The sequence below is a fragment of the Aythya fuligula genome, chromosome 5 (genome assembly GCF_009819795.1).
Source record: "Aythya fuligula isolate bAytFul2 chromosome 5, bAytFul2.pri, whole genome shotgun sequence".
Lineage (NCBI taxonomy): Eukaryota > Metazoa > Chordata > Aves > Anseriformes > Anatidae > Aythya > Aythya fuligula.
In genome coordinates, this window is record NC_045563.1 from 9,225,439 (window position 1) to 9,236,064 (window position 10,626).

General features: G+C 48.7%; 1 protein-coding gene across 5 annotated transcripts in view; it reads right to left on the reverse strand.

Moving 5' to 3' along the window:
* The window catches only part of INF2 (inverted formin 2), a 38,564-nt gene extending 29,230 nt beyond the window's left edge, over positions 1–9,334 (reverse strand). For 4 of the 5 annotated variants that reach the window (XM_032187579.1, XM_032187578.1, XM_032187575.1 and 1 more), the window contains exon 1: positions 9,269–9,334. The gene's annotated coding sequence lies outside the window, so the exon portion shown is untranslated. Of the gene's footprint in view, positions 1–7,883; positions 7,892–9,268 lie in introns of those variants that run through there. The other variant, XM_032187577.1, reaches the window with a different exon arrangement.
* Positions 9,335–10,626: the final 1,292 nt, after the last annotated feature.

Sequence of the window (10,626 nt, forward strand, 5' to 3'; positions counted from 1 at the left end):
TTTCAGTGAAGAAATTTCTCCTAAGATCCAACCTAAACCTACCCTGGTGCAACTTGAGTCCATTTCCCCTCATCTTATCACTTGGTGTTTGGGAGATGAGACAGACCCCTGCCTTGCTATTGCCTCCTTTAAGGTAATCGTAAAGTTTGATAAGGTCTCCTCTGAGCCTCCTCTTCTCCAGACTAAACAACCCTGGTTCCCTCAGCTGCTCCTCACAGGACTTGTGGTCCAGGCCCTCCACCAGCTTCGTAGCCCTTCTCTGGATATGCTCCATGGCCTCGATGTCCTTGTAGTGAGTGAGGGGTATGAGTTTCACCATAACAATTCAATGCTGAGGGAAATGACTGCACAGTTCTCCGTCCTGCTGTAGAAAGCACTATGATCTGAGGTAAACTTTCATTTATGGTGGATTTTACATCAGCAAACAAATTTCACTTTGCTGTGTACTCCTGAAGTGTAATTCCCAAGGCCTCAGAAGACCGGTTGCTAACCTGGTTCTTGGAGCAGGTTTGGGGGGAAATAAGAGAATCAAGAGAAAAAAAATACTGCAAATAAAGGATTGTTGACGTTGCAAATTCCAGTTCTGGCAGCAAGTGGAAGGAATTTAAAGGGCTATCGGCTCCCATCAGGTTTTATCTGAACCCAGGATCTGCGAGATATGCCAGAAATGTTTGTGGTCTTGGACAGGCTGCATCATCTCCCACATTAAAAAAAAAAAAAAAAAAAAAAAGAGAAAAAGAGAAAAAATGAAAAAAAAAGAGCAGAAGCATTGAAATCAGGCTAAAAAGCACAAAAACAGCTCCAGGGCTGCAATGTCTCTCTGCAGGCCTATCAGCACGTGAACAGATGAGAAAAATGAGCAGGTTTGGATGGTGGCTCCTGCTTCCAGCTTATGCATCACGAGATCAGGAGGAGATGAGGGCATCTTCAGGGGCTTCTCTGCTCGCACAATGGGTCCATGAAGCACAGGAATCCAATTAAATAGAAAATAACACACCCCACTTGCCCCTTAGAAATTGATTATTCCTCCGTATAGCAACCAGTGTCTTCTCACTGCTCCATACTCATGTGACCAACCAGTTCTTGTGCCAGCAACTTTTCTTGGAAGTTGTTTCAAGGATTTTTGGAATGTGGATATGCAGCTCATTTCTGGAGGTTTGCTGCGATAGTTCCTTTTAGTTGATCCTGGCTGGAGCTTATAATCCACTAGGCAATCACTAACTGCCCACACAGCCAGCAGTCACGGTGCAATATTCACTTCTACTGCTCGCTGGGTAGTGCGGCCCCTGTGGAGCCAGTGAAGGCAGGTGAACGAGCACATGGATATGGGATCTGCAGGGAAAAGCTAGGGTACCAGGTTAAATTATCCAGACTTCTTCAACAGTCCTTCATTCATCTGAGAACAGAACTGTGGGTTAAGCAACCAGAGTGACTGATGTCAAAGCGCTGAAAGTGCATGTAAGGGGGTCTTGCCATGTGAGGACATACAAATTTACAAGGAGAGCCCAATCTTACCCCTGCCCACAGGGAAAGGAAGGGCCTGTCCTATGCACAATGCTCCCATGCCAAGGGGCAGGCAGGAAGGTCCAGAAGAGCTATGGGGAGTGGACGGGGTGGAACGGTGATGTTCTTCCCATGTAAACCCAGGGCTTTGCTCCCTCCTTTGGGAGCAAGAACCCTCAGGAAGTCGTGGGGAGCTGCAAATCTGCCTGATGGCTCTTCTGCTTGCTTAATTTTTTTTCATCAGAGAATGAGGAGGAGATTTTACCTATAGAAGTTTCTGACACTCCCCAGCCCTCTTGTCACAGACCTCTGACTGCCTTTCTGCTAAATACATTCACTGAAGTTGATGCTGGGGGAGAGAAAAAAAAGGCCTTTTGAAGTAGTCTTTATCTGATGGATGCTTTGGATAATGAAAATAAAAGACGCTGCTCCTGCCAGCTCTTGCATATTTCCTGGAACATTGTATTTAATGGGGGCAGATCTGCTTTAAACATCTAAAGCATTAAATCCACAGCTCTTTTGGTAGGAAGTTTCTATAACAAAAAACATCCTGTTTTGGGGAGGGTGCTTCCAGCCAGGGAAGAACCATGAACAGCTACGAAATATCTGCTTTCACTGGACAAGAGATGACAACATTTTCTGGAAAAAAAAACACAACTCAAAAATCCCCCCACACCAAAAAGCCCTGCATCAGCAGTTCTACCCAGAGCAAAGGGTACAACCTCACGCATGGGTCTCTAAAGGATGTATGTGCTCTCACTGGCTCTCTATTGAGTTTATTTATCTTGCATACCTGCATTACGCTGTGCCAGGAGGCGTACTCGCATGAGGAAGAAGGTCTGCAGGCAGGGAAGAGCTCTTCCAGAAGAGCTGGTATAAAGCAAGAGGTCCACAGAGGAAAGGGTTGGATGCAGAAGGCTGCACGTACTGCTAAGCTAAAGAGCTATGGCAAGGTTTGAGGACAGCCCTGATGAAGAAAGCTACTGGGACAGCAGAAGGGTTCTTTAGGAGGCAGCCTTCTTCCAGCTGCTCCCCAAATAGGCTGCAAACCCAACTCCCTCCTATTGAGATTAGCTTTTCCATTGCAGCTGCTGATGAACCATTTAGCTGGCATCGTACGGAGAGAACAGCCGGAGAGAACAGCCCGAGAGCAAACATCCTGAACGCTATTGTTCAGATAAGGCTGGCGGTAGCCAGGACTCCTAATGGCACAGGCAAGTGCTTATCGCACACATTAAGGAGATCGGACCCAGATACTTGGCTGGGAGCTGGTACGACTCTGGATGTTACTAAGAGCAACCAGAGAACAGGCCTGATTGTTAATTCAAAAAGTTAAGCATTTGAGGCATTTAAAATAAATTCTTGCAGAGAGCAAAGGACTGGCTTAGCATTATTTCAAAACTAATCCACTCCAAAGATGCCTTCAGACTATTTTCTCCACCGCTGAGTGAAAAAGTTTGACGTCCCTCTTTTATAATGCAATAATCCCAGCACATTGAGTGGCTTAACCCTTTGCTTTGCTACAGCATCAGCTGAGGAACTAATGCTGTCACTCCTAAAAACTCTTATTCCAACTCTAACCCACAGTCTTATAATTAATGTGAAGGGATTTTAATATGCTACAACCACCTGGAGGTTTACAGTGAGATATCCTCATGCTGGGGACAAAATGGCCCCACCATGTATTTTAACGTAATAACATAAGCAGTTTTAATATAAAAGCAGGGTATCTTAACATTTTCATATCTTTTAGCTTTTCTCACACAATAACCTGAAACACTTCAGAAACAAGGTGTTGATACTGTTTTTCTTTCTTCACGAAGAAATCAGTGGTTCAGTCATACCCGTGAGTTTGCAGTCCAAGGAGCTGCACTGCTTCACATCAGCTGAGAACGGGGCTGTCACTGACTTTCAAGAGAAAAATCACTGTATTTATCTTGTAACTAAATATAAAACTAATATTAGGATATCATTTTATATGTGATTCATCTCTACACATATGGTTTGCTCCAGCACTTGCTTACAAGTATTATCAGAGCAGGGGTTTGGGAAACGTAGGCTTGTAAAACAATTCAGCTTTGTGCTAGTCCTTTCTCTGACCTTTCTCCCAGCTAAACAGAGGCCACGTTTAGGGCCTGGAATTGGTTGTGTAGGGTCAGTGCATTTCCAGTAACAGAAATTATAAAAAAAAACAAAAACCAAAACCCAGAATTTATCCCCAGGCTTCTGAAAGATGCCTCAGAACTGGATAAACACAAAATAACTCATGAATATTGGACAGCTTGTTCTGAAATTTGGAACTACTGTGCATAAACAGCACACAGAGCCAAGCAGGCTGGGAAGCAGCCGGCAGAGGAAGCAGCCCAGCAGCTCGGCCAGGCTTCGGGTGCAGGCTACTTGGGGAGCTGAGTGCCACATCGCCGTGATGTAAAGCAGAGGGGAAACAAGTCATTAAAACACAGCAGGGAATAGAAATATTTGCTCCCCAGCTCACCTTCATGGCAGGTTCAACTTTGCACTGTTTGTCACAAAAGTCAAGAACAAGACATACTCACGAACACTTTATAAATCGCAGAGCCCGCTGCTGGGTAAATTCTGCAACCCCCATTTGCTTTTTCCATGCAAACATTTTTGCTCAGGCTAGGCGTATATTTGCTTTACTGCAATGTGCATGTGGATGAAAGTTTGAAAGTTAAGCTGACCAACCCCAAAGGATTTTTTTTTAAATAGCTGAAGTAATTAATCTCCTTCAGGGAATGAACCAGCCCTTCCTGAGCTAGAGGTGCACAAAGGAGATCGCAGCCACCTCCCAGGGCAGGAGGAAGGGTTACATACTCCGACATCGTGGCGGCAGCAGGACTCACAGCTGTGCTGGGCAAAGGGGGCAAAACCCCAGAGCAATCCCTTCCCATGCACAGCAGCTGCTGCTGCCCCTCATCGTGAGCCCTTTTGTAGCAAGAACCATCCTTTCATCTGGGTGAAATACCTTGAGCTGGGCCAGGTGGTGGGAAAGGAGTTGATCCACCATGGCTTGGATTCTGGGAGGGCTGCAGGAGGAAAACTATCGTTCCCAAAAAGCAGCGACCTCATGCTGTGGGGACTTCTGTTTCCAGCCAGAGCTTCCATCAGAAGATAACGCTAATGCTTTGCTCGCTGCTTGCAGCAAACACGGCGCGATGACTTAACGGAAAGGCAGGATGATGAGACGCAGACAGTTGCCAGATAGAAGAAACCAGCACAACAGAAGCAGCGCAGAGATAGCTGCCTTATTAAAAATAATGCGATTTAACTGACATCGTGGAGGGTAACAGCTATTCCTTAGCTGCGTCAACACAAACAGACCTAAAGACCAAAGCTGACAATAAATAAAGAGAAACAATGCCATCCTCTTCCACTGCCTCGGGCAGGGGATGCAGGGCTGCTGCAGCCTCCCTGTCTGTATCCCCAATGCTGGCTGGGGATTTGCTCACTATGTGCCCTAAAACAGGGCATGTCCCTGCCACAGAGCTGGGCAGGGAGCAGACCCCACGACCCTCCAAGCCTCCCCGGGGCTGGGAGGACAGGCGCCTCTCCCCCTGCTGCGTCGGACCCACACACGGTTAAAATTGTAAATGTTTTCCATTTTAAAGAAGGACTAAATTTAGAGATTTTATGGTTTCATGGTGCCTCCTTTCCCACACTTTCCTGGAGCTATCCCAGCACGCTGCAAATTCCCCTGCTGTCCCTGCTTGTTAAAACGTGACTCAGCTCTCCCAGCTGGAAGCGTGATGAGCCACGCAGCACCAAGGTGGCCATTGACAGGGTCCTGCTTTGATTTCAGCATTCACCATCATTTCAGGACAGCAGAGGCAACAGAAGGCTTTGGATGTTGGATGTGGGGAGAAATCAGTGCCACTGAAGCCATGGGTGTGCTGCGAGCAGCTATACAACCTATCGACTGGAGTTTCTCCTAGCACAAAGGATTGACTAAGGATACCTGCACAACAGGCTCTAATGGAGCTGCAGTGCAAAGAGCAAATTCTCCCTCTGTCTTTAAACGTTTCCCTGAATTAGTACCTTTTACACTTCAGCCAAGGCAAAATAATGGTCATGGTAAGAAAAAGAAATGGGATGTCAATGCAAAATAGCACCACCTTGTGACATATAACCATAACCAGACTATAACCATACCAAATTGAACATTGCACCCTCCCAACAAGATTTGGCAGTTATTAATCTGCCTTATTTTTTTATTTATTTTTTTTATTGGACACAGTGCTGGAACAAAGTCCCTTCTGAACTGAGATGCTACTTTTAGGGCATTTAAAACATTTTGGAATCAGCTGAGTGACTCAAATTCTGGGACTAAAATTCCAACCACTGAATCTCAGTCCCTCCTGCCGGCTTTGCCAGGTCTCCTTTATCAGCTCAGGAGGTTTCCCAGAGCACCTTGAAAATGCTCAGAGCCTTCTGCAAACATTATTGCTTGCTTAAGGTTTTCATTGATCTGTGGCTTCAGTATTTCCAGCACTTTGAAATGTCAGCATGGGTATCAAACTACTAGAAACAGCTGAATCCATGAATGACACCGGCTGGTTACATCAAATAGAAAAAATCATCACGCTGTTTAATATGGACCTTCTCTCAAAGCTTGCTGCAGATGCGAAAGGTTGTGTTGACAAAACTGCAGCAAACATACACCTGCCACACTGTACAAACACTTACTTTTAACTGCAGCAACTCCTGCACATCACAGGCTATGACTCAGTGGCTCATGAATTCCACACACCCTCTGCCTATTTGTTTCTACATTCAATTCCACAAAATCAGCTCCTTGTCTACCACTGACGACATCTGGTAGCAATTATAAGGCTTGTCTGTTGCTCACTGGTGATTTTTTCCTAGGAAAGGAGAACCAGGTGATACACAGCCTTGGCTAAGATCCTTACTGAGAAGTGCCACGAACGTAATGACCCCGCACCTAGGCTTGCAGCAGCCCTATCAGCAAGAAACCAGCCTCTGTTCCTAACAAAACAAAGCCAAAGCTTTGGACAAAGCCAAGGCTCAAAATCTGACCTAGTTTTCTTCCTTCTCCCAATTTGGTCTTAGCATCTTGGTTGAGAGCCTGGGGCTGAAGAGCTTTTGGCGAAATGAAATAGGGAACTGCTTGCCTGCTCTGTTGCAGTACTTTTGCTCCCACTGCTGCATGTGCAATGCTGAGAAACTGGAACAATCTTGGTGGATAATGCCGAAAGGATTATAACGTATTAGGTCCGAAGCACCTAGTCACTCTCACGCCGACACACTGAGCTTACTGGGGAACCTCCCTCCTGCACACAGGGCATCGTGGTGCAAGGCTGTACCGAGCTCCTGCTAAATACTTGGCTCATTTTCACCTAGTTAGATAAAAAGCAATGCACAATGTTAACACAGGGAACAGGGATAACTCCTTATGATGTCCTATCTACCCGCTACGGCATTTTGCACTGAGCGGAGCTGGATTTGTTCCGAGCCACTGCATGATCCTACAAGTTGACTTTGTTGATTCAGTGGGTGCTGCTTTCTCTGAATCATTATTGATAGACATTATTGCAAACACTAAGAGCAAGGATATTCGACTGGGAGTTAAATCTGAGCTCCGATACGAGCCTGGAGTTTGACTGAAGTTCCCCCAGCTGCTTCAGCTCTATAAATATTGTTCACTGCCTGATCACTGCATTGTGTTGCCACCCACTGCCCAGTTACTCCCATCTTCTACTCGTGGCTGGTTACGGTACAATGGCAGGATTAAAAACCCCTCATCAACGGAATAATTGCTGCAGGAAAAAAATAATTGAAGACGTAGAAGTAAATGGTGGGGAAAGAGGGACAAAATGCAACTTAGTTTGCTTTGATAAGGACAATTTTCTACTCGGTCGCTTCGAGAAATCTACCAGGCATATCAGGTACACAGAAAGGGGTAGAGTTCAGCTTTCAGCACCTCTGAAGCACAGCCGCTTGCTGCACAGCTCGCAGTGAAACGGGAGGCAAGCCACAGAGGATGAAAATCTGTAATAAATAGGGTACAGGTCTAAAAGGAGAGGACTACTCACATGGATGAAGGGATCAGTCCGAGTTTGGCGGGGTCACTACTGGGAGTGAGGAAGACCCTGTCCCACCCCACATCTCCTTTCGTGACACTTCCACAGGAAGAAGCAAGTGAGAGAAAGCTGGGAGGAGACTGCACCAGCACAGAGCATGGGGATGTGATGTAAAAGTGGGATTAATGGGAGGGGAGGGTAAAATCAGCTCTGACAGCAGAATACAGAGGTCGGGTGGGCACTCAGCAATGAAACACCCTGTTTCCCACTCCCATCACAGGACAGTAAGAGCCCAAGGAGGAGGTTTATTGCAATGCCTACCAGGTGAGGGATCTATTTCTTGGTGAGGAGTCGAAGCAGAAGAGTCACCCGACAGCTCTGCTCAACCATGGGGTAGCCGGTGAGCAGACACGTGGCACAGGACTGCTGGGGATCAGCAGGAGCTGGAGCCTGCTTTACGAAAGCAGACGGCAAGTTCTGGCCTGCTTGGCATTGCGCAGCAGAGAGAAAAGCAAGCAACTGCTGTTTCTACATGGGTATGAAGAAAAATGAGAACAAGAGAGAGAGAACTGAGCAACTGAGCTCAAATATGAAGTTAGGGAAGGATGGATATTGGAAGAAATTGTATAATATCTGTTCATCAAGTTCAGAAACTTCCCCTTCTTGGGAGATGGGGAACAAATGAATTACGGCAGCGTGCAATAAGGCGTCATATCGTTGAGCATGTAGATTTGCTGACCTGCCAGGTCCCTTCTTGTCCCACATTAAGATGATCTCTTTACACAATGGGCCCCGTACACTGCTTGCATTTTTGAAGCAAAAATTCTTGGCCAGCAGCCTAGAGCAGGATTATTAACTTATAACAGCACACACACAAAAAATTACAAGGGCTCATAGCTGCCGGCAACTCCCCTCCGCCACCTCAACTTTGGCAGCCGCTGAGTGGAAAAACCAAGCTGAAGTGGCTGGGGGAGAAATGGGATTTCTGGCCAGCTGCCCTAAATCCCAAGCAAGTTCAGTAGGACAAGAGCAACCTTCCTGCAGCTCTGCTGACTCCAACTTTTCTTTTTCACTGACTTAGGCCAGAAGTTTCCTTGCAGGCTGCCCGGGTGCGTTTCACAGCCTGCAGGGTGTTTACTCGGAGAAATTCCCCAGCCTGAGGAATCTGAGGAAGGCAATGTGCGGGGAGGGAGGGGGTCACAACCTCCAGTTTTGGGGTACTTGGGCAGGATCAGTGCACCCAAGCCCTCCTCTCCCGACCCCAAGCCCTGGAATTCAGCCCCCGGTACTGATGTCGCGAGAAGCCCCTCCATCACCGCGGAGCCACCGAGCAAAAAAAAGGGGGGATGAGGGACGGGAGGAGCACGCAAGAAAACCGGGAAGGACTCGGGACACCTCCTCCAAAACCAGGAGAAGGCTGCAAAAATACAAACCCTGCACGCTCGGCCGGCAGCTCCCAGCACGGCGAGCCCGCAGCCCCCCACCCTCCACCAGCCGCCCCCCCCATCCCTCTTTACACGCCCCCGCCCCGTCCCACGGTGTCCCGCATCCCTTATCCCGCATCCCTCATCCCATGTCCCGCATCCCGCATCCCACCTGCCCGCCGCCCTGTCGCACCCGCAGCCCGCAGCGGCGCCCACGCGTGTCCCCCCCCCGCCTCCCTCGGCAGCCTCCGCAGCCTCCCCCCCGCCTTCCCCCGGCCTCACCGCGGCCGCGGAGCCTCCAGCGGAGCCCGCAGCCTCCGGGCTCTGCCCGCCCGAGGCTGCCGCGCCCCGTTCCGGGGCGGGGCGGGGGCGGTGGCGGTGGGGAAGGGAAGGGAAAGCGGGGGGGAAGTTTCTGAGCTCTGAGCATCCTCCCCCCGAGCCCAGCCCAGCTTCAGGAGGGGCTGGGGTTGGGGTTTTGGGGGGAGTGGGGTCCCCTCGGGCAGGGGATGCGCGCTGCGGTCCATGTCACTGAAGGGCTCTGATTGGGTTGGGTGGAAAGAGGGGATGGGGGGGTTATTTGTTACAGAGAGGTTTGGCTTTAGGGGTAGAGGGTGAAACTGTGGAGCTAAGCCTCCTGTTAGCAGCCGGGTGGGGACAGTTCGGTGGAAAAGTTTGTTTCCCATTGCGGGTCGGGGTGCTCTCCCCTCCGGTCACTCCCCTCCGTGTTCAGGCAGAGCCCTGCTGCCGTGCTGGGCTTGGCCATCCGAGGAGAAAAACCAGCAGGAAAAATCCTGGAAGGGGGGAGAAGGGGAGAGCTAACGTGGAAATCCTGCTAAAGTGTTTTTGCAAGGGCTGCTGCGAGCTGAGAGCCGAGCCTCACGCCGCTGAGTGCGATTACGGGAGACTGGAGGGTAGTTACAGGGTAGGAACACGGCGATGAGCATCTCAGAGGCTTCAAATTGGAAAATGAGACCTGAGATTTTACTGGTTGCTCGTAAAACACTGCTTTGTTTCTAGTGAGAGAGGAGAGAAATGGGAGAAGACGGCGTCTGTCAGGGATGGCAGCTAACCGGCACGGCTCCTCAGTTGTTCTTCTACTCAAAAGAAATGTTTCTAACCGGTGTCTTATGCAATACCCAGATGGGTACATAATTTGTTGTACAAATCTACGTGGCAGGAAAAATGGATGTGTCCCCTGCAATCTCTCTCTGAGGATATAAACCTGATTTTGAAAGATCTATCTGTTGTTTAGGAAATACTCAGTGTCTTCTGCTGCTGTTGTTGTTTTTGCTTCAGCCAATTTCCCTTCTCTGCATGTTTTTGCTACTTCAGTGTGAGAAGAGGCACAGGGAAGCCAAATCTTTCATACTCAAGCCCACTTTTCATTTCTTTTGCCTCTGTTCCTCCCAGGACTGCCCTGGAACATGAGCGGGGTTGGCCGCATGGGAGGCAGCAGGGAAGCCTCTGTGCTGTATGCAGGAGACGTGCTGCTCACCATGGCCTTGTACCCTGGGTGGGTAAAAGACAAGGGGCATTGTTCCCCTTCCTCCATGCGTCACTGCTTTACTCATCCTTGCTCTCATGCTTGACACTTGACAGTCATGCTTCCTTGTTTGAGCACGGGGGGACAATGTTCATGG